Source organism: Sphaerodactylus townsendi, linkage group LG10 (assembly GCF_021028975.2).
Source record: "Sphaerodactylus townsendi isolate TG3544 linkage group LG10, MPM_Stown_v2.3, whole genome shotgun sequence".
In the NCBI taxonomy this organism is placed as follows: domain Eukaryota; kingdom Metazoa; phylum Chordata; class Lepidosauria; order Squamata; family Sphaerodactylidae; genus Sphaerodactylus; species Sphaerodactylus townsendi.
The window spans coordinates 47,483,969-47,502,685 of record NC_059434.1 but is presented as its reverse complement, the minus strand read 5'-3'; positions in this window follow the sequence as shown (position 1 = coordinate 47,502,685).

The following is an 18,717-nucleotide window of genomic DNA, read 5'->3' as shown; positions in this document are numbered from 1 at the left end:
GTGGCCCAGCCCTACTCTAGGATATCATGCCCCAGTTACCACATACAAAAATAAAAATAAAAATGGGTAGGCCATATTTCAACATTATTTCATTCCATTTCTCTGCATTTTCTCACTTACAATATATAGTATAGCTCCAATATGGTTCTACCTTTTGGTCAGGAGCCACAGAAATCTTTAGGTATTTAATTTTTATCACAAACTGACTCTGACAAAAATTCTCTCTAGGTTCCTTTGGCCAGAGTTATATGTTATGCTGCCTTTTGGAATAGGATCAAACCAATTAAGGATTATTATGTATGCATAGTGGGTATAAAAAAGAAAATTAGTCTACAGCACCCACAAATAAATGAAGGAGAATGGAGGTACTAGGTAATTACTTTTATTTCCAGATTTCTCTCTTCTCCTGATTGGGACTGAATGCTGTTGTTGGAGAAATAGGTTTGGTACAGAAATTGTAAAGAAGAGTGCTTATCTTTGAATGTTCCTTGATGATAAGGCAGCAACTATCAACTGTCAAAAAATAAACAGAATAGTTTTAAAATACTTTTGTTCCTACTTTTGGTGAGGGAAATAAAATGTCTGAATCAGAGATTAAAATAATTTGTTAGAAAAGGTATAGTTTTATAAAGTTTGTAATGAGTTCTCAGACATGTAAAGAGTAGTTGTATTTGCTGTGTATAGATATGCAGATATCCATATATATATACCAAAAAAGTTTAAAATGCACTTACTCCAACCTTTGGTCATTAAGCAATGTTAGCTTCTGTTGAAACATGCAGAGGCTAAGGGTTGCCTGTCTCACAAAATCTTAACTTGATCTTTATCAAGGTAATTAGTCATACTAAAAGTTGTCATACTGCACCAATGGAGAGACAATCAGACACATGGATTTGAGAAACAAAATTCTGGACTCACAATCAGTTCAAAAGGTTATCTGTATTTGATAAAGAGCATTAATGCTGTGAATGCTATAGTCTAAGAATATTATTAAAGCTCCATCCAATGCCTTTAATGGCATCCCCAACATGAAATCTTTTGAAAGCAGGAAAAGTTTGTTCAAAACTTTACAGGCAGCCCAATCAAAAGGGGAGGCAGTAGGGCAACAGCTGGGGAAAGCACAGCCACACTGCCTCCAAAGAGGCAATTGGTGGCATGTATGTTGGAGAGAAGAAGAAAATCCTTTCTCCCACATGAAAGCCCATAGTCAAAAATGACTGACACCATCTTTTTTGGTGGTGTAAGTCTGCACCACTGAAGGGGGTATTCCTTGGTTGAAACTCCTTTGGAAGCAGACTAAAATCGACTCTGCCCCTTGGACACTCCCCTCCATGCTGGTGTGGGCATTTGCTGTGGCAGCTGGCCACCGAGGTAAGCCCCTTGGCTCCAGCATTCATGCCAGTTTTCACAGCACTGGTGGCACAGACACCAATACAACCCTTCCACTGCTTCCAGTGGGACTTCACCCCCCATCTTTCACAGTTAGTAGTTACACTTTCGACTGTCTATCTCTTCTACCTTTTCTACATATCATACTAATTGTGCAACCATATGATAATTTTCTGTAATTCTTTCTGCCTTCAAAGATGCTCGGCTTTAGACAGTTCTGCATAATTTCTACTGTTGCCAATATTCTGTATTGTTGCTTTTGCCAAGAGATTTGATAAGTTTTCATCAGAGAAACATGTAAAAGCAAGATTTTGCAAACATATCAGGATCATGTTTGTGTTCTAAAAAATCTCCACATTCCCAGGACATTAATCAAAGTCACTAATTTAAAGAAATGTTAGAATGCAGAAACATAAGAAAGAACAAAATTAAATTATATAATCTTGCTTATGATAGGTGCCCCAAACTCTAAATTCTCTGTTTGCCAGATGTCAATCCACAATCCATATTGTGTTACAAGAATACAATTATTTCCATATGTATCAAGAACAGAGTTCTAAGGTAGAAGGCAAATAAAGTCCAGAGTCTCTGTCTAATCTTTAGGTCATTAAATCTTCTTTTGTCTATCTAGAATTGTGTACCAGTGCCATAAGGTACACAAAGGTACACTATCTGAATTCACACTACTTTATGCACAGTGCCCATGCCAAGATTGCAACTTTCTTGGAACTATTGTTGCTTTGTTTGCAATGAGTATTTCCACATGAGAGCATAAGTCCCTGTGATGAGCTCTTTACATATACTACAGAAACCATGTGGAGTTCTTAATATACAGAAGCAGTTTCCTCCAGTATTCACTGCTGCAATAAAACAGTGTGATCTTATAAACCAAAGACAAGGGAGAGGGACCATGTGTGACACTAATTTACCATCCTTGTTTCTAATGTGGCAGTCTGTGGAGTCCCACAGGAAGGGGTAAAATCCCTAGACAGTATGAAAAATGAGCTCCTGCCCACAATATGGGGCAAACCTAAAGCTCCAGAATAGAAATTACAAAATATAATGTAGAGGTATATTGGCTTGTAGTTTGAATTCAGTGAGGTATATTGCTCTTGACCAGTAGTCCAACACTCTCAATTATGGAACTGCAGATTATTGTGCACATTTATTTCCTCTTCTGCTGTATCAGGACCATTCAATAACAGAGCTTTACCCTTTCTGCACAGCCCAAATAAAACATCTTGCAGATGTTTTAAAATATCAATGTTGCCTCTCTTTTTTGTCTATATAGTGCAGACAAAAAAAGTGCTGACAGGGAAAGCATTTGCTTTTTCCCACCTTCCCCCCAGTTCTCACTTTCAATTTCTCTGCAGCTTGCACCCATCCACAACTTTCTGCCATCTTCAGGACGCTGCATGATGCCACCATTTGCAAAATGTTTCCATGGAGTTTTCTCTGTTTGCAGTTCATCCATGTGTCATTTCAGTGTATAAAATGCATTAATAAAGTTAGTTTTCCCTGGTAATCCTGTGCACATGTTGTTGTTTGTTCCTTTTTCTTTTGTTTTAAATGAGATATCTTCAAAGCTATGACAACATGGTACGAGAATTGTGGGAACAGTCTGCAAATGGCAGCAGAACAGAGCCTCCTGAAAAGGGCAGTAAATGGGGCAAGCTGAAAAGGGCAGTCAATCCATGCAAGCTGTGGAGAAACCAGTAGGAGTTAAAGTTATTTAAACTCGGGCGGAAAAAGTAAAATGCTTCTTGTTCTGCACAACCAAAGAGAATACTTTTTAACCCCATCTTGTGGGAAAAGAATTGCTAATTTAGCTTTTTCTGAAAAATCCAGTTTGAGCAGAAATAAAGCATCCTGAAGTTGTGTTGGTGGAATAGTGGAGGTCTTCCCCCAAATGCTTTATTTTTCCTGCCTTCAAGAGGTTTGTGTGTGTGTGTGGATGCTGTTGCTGTTGCTGTGCAGAAAGGGCCGTTGACTGTCATTGTTCACAGAGATTAGAATGGGAATGAGAAGCCATTGGTCTGTCATGCTACCTACTAGTTATATTTATATTGTAGAACCAGTCTAACAACTTCTCCAAGGGCAAGCAAGAGTTGGTTAAGAAGTACCAATTTGTTGACAAAGCATTGGACAGTAAATTACCTGGAAGAAAGCACCTGGTATTCCTCCACGGATTTGCCCCAAAAGATAAATTGACAATATTTTAAAACTGTTGCCTGGGTAGGGACACTAATTCAGATTTTAAATGTAATCCATTTTGTTTTTACTTTGCCCAAGTGGTTTGAAAAATAATGTCCCTACCTGCCTTTACAATAGATATACATGGAGCTTTTATACTTAAAAGTACATTTGTTGGCTACCCCATTAATAGGGTAGTGTCAATGTATTGCTACTGAACGGCACTTAAATAGCTATATGTTTTTACTGAAGTCAAATTGCACCTGCAGGTAGATTATGAATTGCAGCCTAAGAACTGAGTTTAGTGGTTATATGGTTATTTATTTTTATCTTCTGAAGGAGACTGGATTTTCAAAAGCTAATATTTCTGATACCATGAAATTATTTTGCAGTAGAATCACTCATTCACCCTCAATCCATCAGTGCTCTTTTTTGCTGAAATCTTCATTCTATTCACTGATCAGTTGGTAACTTTATGTGCTTATTAGCTGGTATAAAATCTATTATGTGACATAATAGCACTAAAAATCAAATATCCTACTTATGTCATATCTTATTTATTCCTATGCCCCTTATACACATTTGGGCTACCCAGCTATTGGGTACTGCTCATGATCTCTAGTTGTGAGAGATTAAGCTTCCTGCTCTGAGTTTGAAAGCCTGTGTCCAAAAAGTGGAGTGGATCCCATCCTCATTTTACTCGAACTCTCCCTTACTATAACAATGGCAGGGTTTTAATCTGAGCAATGGGATGTTGCAGTGAAGATCAAGTTGATTAGTTTATTATTCACGGCTTTTGTATTTTAACTTAAATTAACTTAAATTAATTTTCATATATTTGCATCTCTTCAAATCACCATCACTTACCAATTTAGGCTGTTTAATCCAGAGGGGGCAGTAGAGGGGTGGCTAGGGGTGACAATGCAGCACTGGCTGCAAACAGGCACTCAGCACTGTGGGCACTGGGGAGAAGGGAAATCTCTTTTATCCCCCAGAAAAGCCCATAGAGGGATATGACATGTCACCCTTTTTGATGGCATAAGTCTGCACTGCTGAAGGGCAGCGATCCTGGTCCAGTTTGGGAGCTGACTTGAGTCAACTTTGCCCCTGGGAATGCTCCTGCAATGCCACCCTCCACACCAGTGTGGCCTGGCATCCACACAACCCTTTTGTTGTTTCAATGCAACTTCAGCCCTTCGCCTTTGGATTGCACAGTTAATGTATCATTTATTCTGTAATACATGTTTTTTCAAAAATCATTGTTTGCAAACAGGTGCTGATGTAGAGTGCAACCTAATCCACACCCAGAAGGCTCTAATTTCAGGAATCAATACCCCTCTTTTACAATTTTTGATTGGTATAGCCCACAAAAGTGATGTGCTTCCAATTCCACTGGTGCAGTATTGGCTATCACACTACACAAGGAATATTAAGACATGAACAGGAACAGTAGAGTCTCGCTGCTGCATTCATGTAGTAGTGAAAGCATCAAGAGAAATTTATCCACGTAATTTTCTCATAGGTAGGGGTCTGCACCTTTTTATTACTTTTTGCTTTGGGGTTTATTTGTCCTGGAATTTTTTTTACCCCCCCACCCCCAAAAAAACCCCTCTGAAACATCATGGCAGCGTTTTGTTTTTTAAAAAAAATATATTTCCAGGTCTATTAAACCCAGACCTGAAAAATTCCTTCTGACAAGCAGCTCCATGTGGAACCTTGCTGCAGGTAATAACTCCTTTAAAACCTGACATCGACTTTCTCACCTGAACTCAGCCAGGCTGCCATCCACCAGGAACGCCCCTGGAGCGCAGCAGGGTTGCTGGGGGGTCTTCAACCCAAGGTGGTGCTGCTGGAGTCCCCCATGTGGTCCCACCCCCAAGAAGGACCCGGGGGAGGGGGAAATGAGGCCACCCAAAGCAGGGTCGACCCCTGACCCTGCCTTCAAGGGAGGCGGATTGAGGTTAGGATTGCGCTGAAAATCTGCACTCCTGCAACTTCCTCCCATTACCCACCCTTCACCACTCACCTGTTCAAGAGTGTCCACCAGCAGTGCTCCACCCCCACCCTGCGCCATCTTCACTGGCATCAACCAATCAGGCAGCTGGGACAGGGAAGCCGGAAGTGGCTTGGGATAGCCATCTTGGGCTGTGCCTCTCTAGGAATGAGGACTCTTTCCCATTAACCCTTAGGGTGACTTTCTGAAGGAGACTGATCAGACCCAAGCTACGCGGAGCCACAGTACAAGGACGAAAGAGCCGCATGCGGCTCCAGAGCCGCGGGTTGCAGACCCCTGGTATAGTTCAACTGATCAACATGAAACTCGATTTTTTAATTTTTTGTACACTTATGTGACCCATTTTGTAGCACCTTTGTTAAACAATCTGAGGAGGAGTCATCTCTTTCATGTAGTGTGATTTTACATTGCAAAAATGAGACCAGATGACAAAGCAGGTAATGTATAAAGACAACACAAAACTTAGTATCAGGGCTGACTCTCAATCCTGGCTTGGATGCAATAAATGATTTACAGGTAATACATAACTAGCTGATTTTGAAATAGATATATGTAAACACTCAAGATCATTTCCATCAGTCTCTTTATGTTAACAGTGCTGGTATTTATGCAAAAATAGTTTCCTGTTGGCAACATTTCTTTAGCAAACACTGTAATGCTTATCTGCTCTCTCTTTAGCATAGAGTTGAATGAGTTTGTTCCAAAGAATGAAAGATAACTCCACCAGCTTTACTATGTCTTTTTAAAATACCTTAAGGGCTGCAACATAACTGCTCTTAAAAAAACACACAAGGTGACTTATGAATTCATCATGCATTCAGCAAGCACAGCTAGTGGTTGTTCCTGGTTTTATCTTTCTGTCCCACTGCAATACCAACATTGGGAGGCCATTGGAGTACAATCAGTTCTGTTTCAGATTTCTGATTGGTTCCACATTTCTGCAATCGACTGTTCATTGGCTGTCCTAACTTGTTGATCATATTGCCTTACTCTGTAAATCCACCTTGAGCCCCAGTGAGAAAGGCACACTATAAATAATGCACATTTTTTAAAAGTCAAAGTTGAAGTTCTCAATCCCAACCGTATCATATAGAAATCAGTCTTCAGGATCTTAACAGAACTTACTTTCATGTAAAGTGTAGAAGATCGGTATGTGTTACAGAAATTTAGAGGATAATATTCAGCCTTGAACTTATGTTGATACCTGTAAATTCAAAACAGTTCTTCTGTAGTGGCGATTTGATTACATGGCTTTAATCTACAGTAAGGTAATTGCTGCTGAGGTTTTCAGATAAGAAGAATGTCTGGATTTTTTTAATGATCTCCATTGTGTGTCCTTTTACTGTTTAGGTTATCTACAGGTAATGCTTATTTATTTTTAGCACTCTTAATGGTATGCTTACTTTACAGCATAACAATTCTGCCTCTCCTATAAGGTGAATGACTCACATTGATTAAAATGAATCTCAATACATTTGGGTACTCACATAAAGCAGAGGTGCATAATGAGGGGAAATTAGAGGACAGTGAATTCATTAATCCATGAAGTAGCTGTGTTGTGAAGCACAGACAAGCATCTATTTTTTTCATATGTACCTTGTAGAGGAGCAATTCTTAAAAACAGTTAGCATATCTGAACATTGAATTACTAGCATGGGTGTGTCCCCTAACTCAGTGGGGTAAACATTTATAGCTAAAAGAATATTCATTCAGTTCTGTGCTCTCTGCATGCTGATTCTGCAGTTCTTTTCATTCAAATAATGATGTGACCTGACCTGAACCTGTCTAGGTGGGAAAGGCTGGCCTAAAAATTGAATAAACAATAATGATAATAATACACCCAGATGGTCAGGAAAATTTTGAAATCTAAATTAAATGGTGGGAATACCATCAAGGCCATCAACATCTGGGCCATATCCGTCATCAGGTACACTATGGCAATCATCAACTGGACACAGGCTGAGTTGGATGCATTGGATAGAAAAACTCGAAAACGTATGACAATGCACCACGCCTTACACCCACTCAGTGTTACTGATAGATTATACCTTCTCTGGAGATCTGGTGGCAGAGGCTTACTGCAAGTAAAGCGAACAGTGGAAGAGAAGAAGCATGCACTGGCCGATTATGTGAATCATTGATTGAAGTGAAGAATAGAAATTTGCAGAAGACCCAGAATACCAAACAAGAATACAGGAAAAAAATGTGATTAAATGAAGACTGAAAGCTGGTGTAACAAAGCACTGCACGTCTAATTTCTGGAGAAGATCAAGGACAAGGTGGACAATGAAAAGACCTGGCTGTGGTTAACATCTGGAACTCTGAAAAAGGAAACTGAATCCCTGATTTTAGTCACCCAAGAGCAAGTCATTAGAACAAATTTGACCAAAGCCAGAACCAGAAAAACTTCCAATGATGCAAAGTGCAGGTTGTGCAAGGAAACTGACGAAATGGTAGATCATGCTGCTGCAAAAAGATCGCCCAGACTGAGTACAAGCAGAGGCACAACTTAGTGTCCAAGATGATCCACTGGAATTTATGCAAGAATTACAACATTAGGATAGCTAAAAACTGGTGGGTGCATTGTCCAGAGAAAGTCATGGAAAATGAGAAAGTCAAAATCTTGTGAGACTTTCGAATACAAATAGATAAAGTGTTGGCACATAATATACTGGACATAATAGTGATCGAGAACAAGAAAGTGACCATCATTGGCATAGCAGTACCCAGTGATATAGAAGGTCCCTAAATATCATTATTTGAAAATTGAACTTCAGCGTCTATGGCACAAACCAGCTGAGGTCGTCCCAGTGGTAATCGGCACTCTGGGTGCCATTCCGAAAACACTAGGGCAGCACTTGAAAGATCTTCAAATTGACAAAATTAATACCTGTGAGATTCAGAAGGCAGCCCTGCTAGGATCCGCATGAATACTACATCAATACATTACAACTTCCTAGGCCTCTGGGTGAAGCTCGAATTGTAATGAAAGGCCAACACCCAGCTAAAGAACTGGCAGCTGTGATATTGAACATAATAAATGTTGTCAGGGATGCATTTATCTTTGCAAGTGAAGGTACAGAAATGCAATTCATGATTAGCAGTAGCAAGAGAAGTCTTTAGTTTTTAAAAAAAAAACAGTCATGATAATTTCTTCTGTATTGGGACTTGAAAAACTGGTATTGTGATGTGAACATCTAACATGTCCACTTGAACTAAATGAAGTAAATGAACTTCATTTACTGTATTTTCAGAAGCTACATTTCTACAGATTCTACGTTTAAAAAATTCTGGGATATTTGCTGGATTACATTTCTTTTGAGTTTTAAGTAATATATTCATTTTTAAAAATCTTATCCATCCTCCTAGGATAGTTATCCACAGCGTAGTAACCATGGGCACCACAGAGCTCGCTGAATACTTTGTAATTTTGCATGGATTGGATTCAGACAGGATTATCAATAAATCTTATGCTATTCTACTTCTTACTACAATACCTCTCCCAATTGGTTTTTGTCCATGCAGGCCTCATGATTTTTTTCAGTGGTTAAGGGAACTACTTCCTCCTCTTTCCACCAATGCAAAAGTTGAATCAATCCAATCCAGTATTTTGATACTTTGTAATATTGTAAAAGTTCTGCTTTGTGAGCTATTATGACTATATTAATTGTTTTTATGGTTTATTGTTACAATATCATTTTAAAAATACTTTTAAATATTACTTTGGATATTTTATAATCTATAAAACATAACTACTTTTATAATAAAGAAACCATCCATCATGCTTTTCTTATCAGCTTCAATTACACTGATAAATCACCACCTCTTTCTAGTTCACCTAGTTACAATAATTTTTCACATTGTATGCTCTAAAGTTTTCCACTTTAAATATTTTTTTATTCTAGAAGGACAATGTTGATGTTTTATGTGCTAGATTGGTAGATTTCTGATTTCAGTAACTCTGACAACATGATAGGCTTAGTTTATTTTTATTGTTGAAATAAGTAATAATTTGCATGTTATAGCACTTTTTCATGCAATGATTTCAAGAAGACATGTTACAAATTTTAATTGACTGAGCTGTGCAATCCTAATCTAGGAAAAAAATGGACTCTAGATTTTGCACTGGGACTCAGAACATGAGTTCTCATTTCCAACACTTCTTATCACCTTCATTTCTAAATTTGTACTATGTTATACAGAATGACAGAAGTAATTAACAAGGTTGTGATAACAGAGGTTCCTAACAGAGCTGGTTTAAGCGATGAAGAACGTCTTTAAACATTTGAATTTACACCCCATTTTTCTCAACTGTTGGGAGTCTCAAAGCAAATTCCTTCCCTTCCTCTCCCCACAACAGACAGGTAGGTGGGAATGAGAACGTTATGAAGAACTGTGACGTGCAAAGGTGCAACAACAATCCACATTATTTCTGTGGGCTCCAATTGCTGCCTGCATGGATGCATGCAAAAGCAAAACCAGGAAAGCGAGTCACTTTATCCCGACTGCAACCCGCTATACATTTGGTGTTCAGAAAGGGCCTCAGATTTGAATCTTCTGGGTGACCTTGGGCCATTCATGCTTACTCTACTGTGTTGTGCATATAAAAAAGGAGTGGCAGTGGAGATCGCCTGAGGATGGATAGCACTTCCCCTGGAGACACTGGCTGCTTGGAGGGTGGAATTCACAGACCCTGTTAAGGTCTCTTCCTTTCCCAAACCCTGCCTCCCCAGGCTTCACCCCTAAAACCCCCGGCAATCTTATCTAGCAAAAAGGTTTAGATTACAGAACATGGACAGTTAGAAAATCACCTCCTTACAGTTTTCCTAAAGGAGTCCAAAGACTGTACAGCTTTCACTTCATTAGCAGCCAGCTTTTCAAAAGAATTGGGGCTGCCAGGGAAAGCTCTTACCTGTACCTGTACATTCACTAACTGGCCTCTTTTAAAGAAGGGTTGACTAGCAGACCTTGATGCGGGTAGCAGAGAGACTACAGGAATCTTGTGGCACCTTAAACACAAACAAATTGTTATTCCAGCAAAAGCTTTCGCAGCCTAAAGTTTAGTACACAAACGCTTATGTTAGAATTAATAGTTGTTAGACTTGCCTGGGCATGTATCATGCTTGCTGAGCCAAATAAAGTGCTGCTTGGATTTCTTAACAGGAAGGTGGGAGAAACTGAACCCATAGGCATGTGTCCAAACGAAATCAGAACAATATGTGTGAAGAAGAATCAGGAGGAGATAAAACAACAAACTGAGAATGGCGTGTAAGCAGGAAAATGAAGCATGCAGGCTAGTATATTTGAACATGGATAAAATGTGATTGGATCTGTTGTAGTAAGAAGAGGAAACAGCTATCATTCTAGCATTGCATCTGGTGAAAGTTGAAGCCTGATATATCAATAAATACATACTGGAATATGTAGGAGATAAAATGATAGGCCATTTCCGCACGAATGCGGAAGCGGCGGGTCAGCGTTCTCGACGCCGACCCGACGACGCTAGGACCATCCACACGGATGGTCCTAGAAAGAGCCGGGCAGCCGGCGCCCGGCCGACCCGGCGTGTCCCCGGGCCTCCAGCGCGTCGCCGAGGCCTGGGGACATGCCCCCCTGGCCCTGCGCGCCTGCTCCAGAGGCGCAGGGCAGGGGGGCGTGTCCCCAGACCTTGGCGACGTGCCGGAGGCCCGGGATACAGGTGAGTACAGGGAGCAAGGGGGGGAAGCGCCGGGAAGCCGCTGCCGTTCGCATGGCAGCGGCTTCCAGCCAGCGTTTCCCCAACAAGTGCGCTTCCGAGCGCACTGGGGAAACGCCGGCGTGGGGACGGGACCCCATGTCCCCAGGCCGCCATTAAACGCCCATGCGGAAACAGCCATAGGTATGAAAAAGATGACCTTTCTAAGGTGCTATATGTGCAAATGAACCAATCAAATTAGGTGACTGAGATTTTTGTCTGGAATTTGCCTATGATGCTTTTCCCCAGACAGTAATGATCTCTGTTTAGCCCCCGCCTTAACTGTAAATGTGGTTGGCTGGCTGTGCTAGGAAAAGCTGACACCAGGAGAGTTCCCTCTGTTTCAACACTGATACATTCAGGGCTCAACACCTCAACTACACTGTGAGGATGCCAGTGGAAGATGAAGAGACTGTGGTGGCTCATCACAAAAATCATATGTGCCAGTGGAAGTGCTAGTCTGAGTAGTGATAAGCATCTGAACAGGCAGCTCTTCAAGGATCAAGAATATAATTTAATTACAAGAGAAAAGAAAGGGCTGGAAAATTTTAAACATTTGCTTTTTCAATCCATGGCATTATTTCACACTCATTCACACATGTAGTGGTATGGCAAGAGAATGTGGTGGACGATTTCCTGGGATTGGAGCTGATGTTAGTTAAGTTCCACCTTGGGTTTGCAGGGAAGTGTGTGGCACTTTCGGTTTTCGTTGTCATCAGTTTTTGTTGGTTTCGGTTTTTGTCAATTCTTTCTCCAAAAATTTTGTCTTGGTTTTTGTTTTTTGCTTCAGTTTTTGTTGGATTTCATTGGTGCACATGTGCTAATTTTGCAACAACAAATGGCGACCCAAGCAGTTCCATTGCTTTCTAGTGTTTGTCTCAGTTTTTGTTTGTTTGGAATTTCGCCGAGGTTTCCCAGACGGATTATCAACAAAAACTGAGGTTCCACTGTATGTCACTCTTTTGGCCCCTATGCAGGGTTTTCCAGTGGCAGAGAGGTTTTGTGGATTGGCCACAGCTATGCTGTCCCAAGATTTGTATTGGTCTGTATGGATTGGTCTGTAACAGAATTTGTGACTGGCCCAAGGTCATACAGCAAACTTTCACAGCAGAATGGGGAACTGAACCTTGGTCTCTAAGATCCTAGTCCAGCAGTCTAACCACCATACCACACTGACTTTCAGATTGCCCTCCTTCTTTCTTCCTGACAGTATCTCCTTGAGAAAAGTGTGGCCAAGTTGCAAAAGTTGTGCTGTAGCAAATAATTCAGATTAATTGGGTGATAGACACTGCCAGGCCTGATCAAGTTACACAACTTGGGTGCAGGCTGCTAATGGACTCAGGTGACATAGACAACAAGACTACAAAGACTGGGGAGACAGCTTATGGGAATCACCTGGGAGCGACATCACATTCTTCCCAAACTTCCCCAGACACCATCCCCCAAATCTCACATTTGCTAAAGCAATGCTGGGAACCCTATTTTAAGTCCATTGAAATTAGTGGGTTTGAGAGGGTGTAACTCTGTTTTGTATTGGGTAAATAAATGGGATTCACTTATGAGTATACATGCTTAGGATTGCACTGTAACTCTAGTGCTGGGAAGGCCATTCTATAGCCATGAGGCAGTCATCTCCCAAAAAGCCCCTATCCCTTGTATCTCACTGCCTCACTTCTGAAAGTGAGGGGACACAAAGGAAGGCCTGAGATAACAATGCAGTCTCTATTAAGTAAACACTGCTTTTGAAGACACCTGCAATAGTTACTAGAACCAGTAGTAGAAAAGGGGCATTTCTTAGTACCTTGGGATCAGGAGGATCAATGTGCTTTCTCTCTAGATCAAAATACTGAATCCCTGGCCTACTTCCAGCCTACTGTAAAAGCAAGGAAGATCCCTGCAGAATTAATGAAGGGACCAATCTAATCAGTTTCATTCAGCTGCTTAATCTTATTGAAAATCGGACACTACTTCTTGCTGCCAACTCTGTTTCATTGCAGTTTATCTTTTCACATCTACCAAACTGGAGAGGAGTCTGGTCATGCATCAAGGCCAAAAATAGATAATTGAAACCATGAGATTCCACCAACTAGCTGCAAGAAAAGTGACATCATCCCTTATGCTGCAGAGCAATCTTGCAGGCTCACTTTTAACGTTAATATCCACGGTAAGCATTAGAATAATAGCGGTCTTTTAGAAGTGATAAAGTTGTAGAACTTCAAGGATATAAAATAGTTGTACTTCTATAAGAAGAGAAAGAGAATAGCTTTAAAGTGCCTGTATCTGCTGAAACAGATAAGCTGATCCCCAAAACTTCTCTATGATGCCTGAAATTTTCTTTAAACATGGAAGCAGCATTTTAAGGGGGGAGGGAGTTGACATATTCCAGGCTTCATTGGCCAGTGACTGAGTTGCAGTGCCATCCTAAGTAGAGTTCCGCCCTTTTACATCCTTCTCCAGTCACTTCAGTGGGCTTAGAAGGGGCGAAGGGGAGGAGGAGTGCCATGGCTCAGTGGCACAGCATCTGCTTTGCATGCAGAACGTTTCAGGTCCCACCATTGCCAATTCCAAAAAAAATCTGGTAATTCAGATCCTCTGAAGATGCCAGCCACAGATGCAGGCGAAACGTCAGGAGAAAATGCTATTGGAACACAGCCATAAATCCCAGAAACCCCACAACACCCCAGTGACTCCAGCTGTGAAAGCCTGCATTGTAATCTGCATTATATTGTGCCTGAGACTCTGGAGGGCCACTTTCAGTCTGAGTAGATGTAACCCCCATGCTCAGAATGGGTTGACCCAGTAAGGGGTGGAGACTCAAATCAGCAAGAGGCTGCAGACCTCATGTAGTTTGGAGGAGACAAGGCTACCAGACTCAGACCTTGATTGGTATAAGCCCTTAACACCTTGTTAAGGTAACTGCAATATTGTTGGGAACTACTGGGAAGGTAGTTGTTTATTTTTGCTATGTTGTAAATGTTGGAGTTTATTGTTTCAGGGTTTCTTTTTATGTTTGTAATGGGTGAGAGTTCTCCTGGAAACCTTCATCATGTTGAATCCTGTTCATCAAGCCCTTGGAGTCTTCAGGAGCCAACCCACTTGCAAAGAAGAATTGGACTTGGCAGTATCAGTAGACTGTAAATATAAGGACTTGAAAATGCAACCTGAACAGGACCTTGAAGTGTGATGTTAAATGTTGATGTTATATGTTATATGTTAAGAAAGTAAACCATTTTGTTTTTAAAAAATTGTTGTTGCAAACTCATTCCAAGTTCTGCCCCACAGAACCCACAAGCTGAGGTTACATAGACAATACTGATCTTGATGGACTTGTGGTCTGAGTAAATATAAGTCAACTTCATGTGTAATTTTGTTTAGGACTGCAATGTAAGTGCTGCAACATGAGATGAAAATCAAAGGACACTTCATTAACAATATGAAGATAATGCTTCCACAGGTGCATAAAATGTTAGAGATAAATCATGCCTGAACTAGTGATTATCAATGGAATAAATTCAGCAGTAAATCTGAAGTGATAAGTACCCATGAGATGTATGTGAAGTACCCTGTATTTGAAACACTGATAACACAAAGGTGAATACGGAATGTCCAGTATACGAGTATATGGAACCCATATTTGTCCGTCTCTAGTTAGAGAATGAAAATTGTGGGTTTCATGTCACTATTGTGATACTGAGCCAGTGTCATTAAAAGTGCCTGCCCTGATTCCCCTTGTCTATGTGACCCAAAAGAAACTTTAGTGCAGTATACAATGAAATAAAATTCTGCCCAGTACTGTCTGAAACTATACTTTTTAGAGGCAATAGCATAAATTCAACTAAACTTTTGCGGTTGCATAATGTATGATTCTCTTAATGTACAGGGTTTTTTTAAAAAAAATCTACTTAACATTTTTTAAGCTAGATGGCGAGTAGCAAATCTGACAGCAATGTTATTCCCCACCTGTCAAACTGGCAGAGACACAGCACTCTACATCACTTCCTTACAGAAACTAACAAAATTGGAAAAGTGATCCAGGGTTGATTCTCAGTACAAATAGTTTCCGATAGTCCAATCCAAATATGCATTGTGTACACATTGTGTTTTTAATGACAATATTTATGTTGTCACTCTCAGATGATAATTATTGAGCTGAATTTGCTTTCCACTAACCAGTATTCAATGATAAACTGAGGATGGGGAAGAAGAACTAAGAACAGCGTGAAAAGAGCTTATCTCAGTCTCCACCAACACTGCACAGAGAAAATGTTGAACTGGAAAATGGTGATGGAAAGTGCCATCAAGTCTTTCCATCATAGTGAACTTATGGCAATCCACTAGGATTTTCAAGGCAGGAGACAAACAGAAGTTTTTTTTTTCCATTGCCTGTCTCCGGTTAGTAACCTTGGACTTCCTTGGTGGTCTCCCATGCAAATCCTAAGGAGGGCTGACCTTGCTAAATTTCAAGATCAGATGAGATCAGGCTAGTGTGGGCCATCCAGGTCAAGACAAACAGGAAAACAGAGTACATGAATACCCGAAGAAGTCCAAGAAGCATTTGTGTACATTTCTCTGAAACCAGATTGAGAATGGGAAGAATGATTTAAGAGAAGGCCTTAGGAAAGTGGTGGCGAACCTATGGCACAGGTGCCAGAGGTGGCACTCAGAGATCTCTCTGTGGGAACGAGCAAATACAGTCTCCCCCCCCACACACACACACACATCTAGGCTGTCCTGGGCTGCTGGGCTCAATTATTAGCATTAAACCTAAGACCTAAATTTGGGGAAGCAGTGTAGGTAACCCTGTTAAGCGCTGGTAAATCCCACTGATTTTCATGCAAAGAACTAAAGCGTAATCCTCTACCTGGGAGTAAGCTCGGTTGCTGGCAATGGGGGTTGCTTCTGAATAAACCCTCCTAGGGTCGTGATTCACCCGTTGGAAGAGTTGTACGGTTGCTTCAAAGCAAAGCCATCGACTACCACCAAGCTTACTCCCGAGTAATGCACGCCTTGGAGCCAACTGTTTTTTCTAAACGAAAACCTCAGTATTCGGGTTAAATTGCCATGTTGGCACTTTGTGATAAATAAGTGGGTTTTGGGTTGCAATTTGGGTACTCGGTCTCGAAAAGGTACGCCACCATGGCCTTAGGATACCCAGCTGGTTCCTCATACACATCACTAACATCTTGTCATTAATTCTAATAATTGCATTATGATGCAAGTATTTCGATCAATTTATAGGAATTTATAAAGAGTTCCTACTATTATAGTAAAGTGTAGCAGACTAGAAAGAGCAGCCAAATTGGGGAAGGTAGAGGGGCAAGCTTAGCACTGGCATCCAGTGCTGGCGTGAACGAATGATGTGTTTGGAGGAAGCGGGGCCATCCCGCACCTCTTCTCGCCCCAGCACCAATGATCAATTTATAGGAATTGATAAAGAATTCCTACTATTATAGTAAAGTGTAGCAGACTAGAACTCCAATATCATCCAAGTGAATTTGTGAAGTGTCCTTCTGCTCCAGTGATTTACCAAGAAAGAGAGATGGAGCAGAATAGTTCACACAGGTTACTAAATGCCATTTTTCCAGGATTCTCCCAGACTGTTAAAACAATGGAATTTGTGGAAGCATGTTATTTACTCACCCAGGTGCCATATGTTTTCTAGAATTAATGCTTCTGTTTACTATATTCAGAGTGAGTTCAAAGCAGCATTTTCATGTACAATGGAAAATGATGATAAAGGATCTTGAAATATTTGAGTTTTATGAGAGAAGGAAATGCAGTATAATTTAACTTTTATGTTTTAGTGCTTCTGCAGAGCCAGTTCATTAATCCTGTCGCTCATTGGTTTTCTCAGGAATATGCCTGCAGTCAGCACTGCCAAAGTCACATTGCCAGAATGTCACTGACTGAACAACATGTCTAGAATAGACAGTCAGGTATGAAGTGAATTATAATGCTCGTGAGAGTCAAGCATGCCAACTTAAAGAAGATTCCAATATGAAAAGTATGAAGAAATGGTTCTAAAATGGATATTTCATGACAAGATCTGAAACAGTGGGGTAAGTGGGAAAAATCAGTTCTATTATTTCATTTTTGTGGTTTATTATATCAAGCTAAAAAAATGATGATTTCTATTCTTACTCAAGATTAAGTCACAGTTAGCAGGAAACATGTTGATGGAGCTTCCTAAATCATGGAATGGGTACTTTTGGGCTTTCATGGCTTTGCAATCCTGTTCCTTCCTCCAATAGATTCATGATGAAAAGTATGGAGAAAATACAATATATGCTTGGGTCTATAGCTCAGACAGCATGGCATATTTTCAGATATGAACATCTCCATATTAATTGCTGTCATTTAGCAGGTTTTAGAAACAAGTCTGGAAGGCTGATGGCAATAATAAAAATTATTTATTTATTTATTTATTATTTTAGGCTGCCATTCCCAAAGGGGCTCAGGGCAGCATACAATGAAAACATAGCAAAGTTACAATGAAAACATTCAATATATAGATTATTTACAACCAGTAAAACAACACAACAGTTCAGCAAGACTTAAAAACCAGGATGGCGACTTCCCTATCTAGACCCACTGGAGGCCGTAGAAGAAACTTGAGGGTTTAGCCTGGCTGGCAAGATGGAAATGCCTGGTGGAACAGCTCCGTCTTACAGGCCTTACGGAATTCACAGGGCCCTGATCTCTGGGGGGAGCTTGTTCCACCAGGTCAAGGCCAGGACTGAAACAGCCCTGGCCCACGTTGAGGCCAGCTGGTGACCATTTAAAATTTGAGGTCCTTTTCACACATCTGTTTCCCTGTAAAGTTAGTAGTGTTTTCACTTAGCTCATGAAGTCATTGGGCCTCCCCAACTGGGATGCTTGCAAGTAATATGAATGTTCTACCTGGTACTGAGTAGTAATTGAAGTGTTTGTGAGATCATTGCCAGCTGAAAGCAATGAAGGTCAAGGTAATACAAACATGGAAAGTGGTTTAGTAACATTTAATATGTGGTGGTGTTGCCTTGGCCCCCACTTCATGATATTAGTTATATATACACAAAAATGTGTAAATAATTTCCTATGAAATTTCCTATGAAATAATATTTTTGATAAAAATCTGCAGCATAGATTGCTGTATACTTGGCTTTCTGGCTTTCTTCCCCACAACTATAACAAACAAATTACATTTGAATAAATTTATCACTTTTAAGGATGTCTTCAAACTCTCAGGCATCAGGTTTTAAAAATCTAGTTTTCCTGATAGTTGACTGAGGTCTTTTTTTAGCTTTCCACATACCTTGCTTTTCCAGGCTCCCATGGTATGTGTTTTAAGAAGTTTTAAGAAGTTATGAAGTCAACTTGGCCTTTCTTACTTCAACAGTTAGGCCAA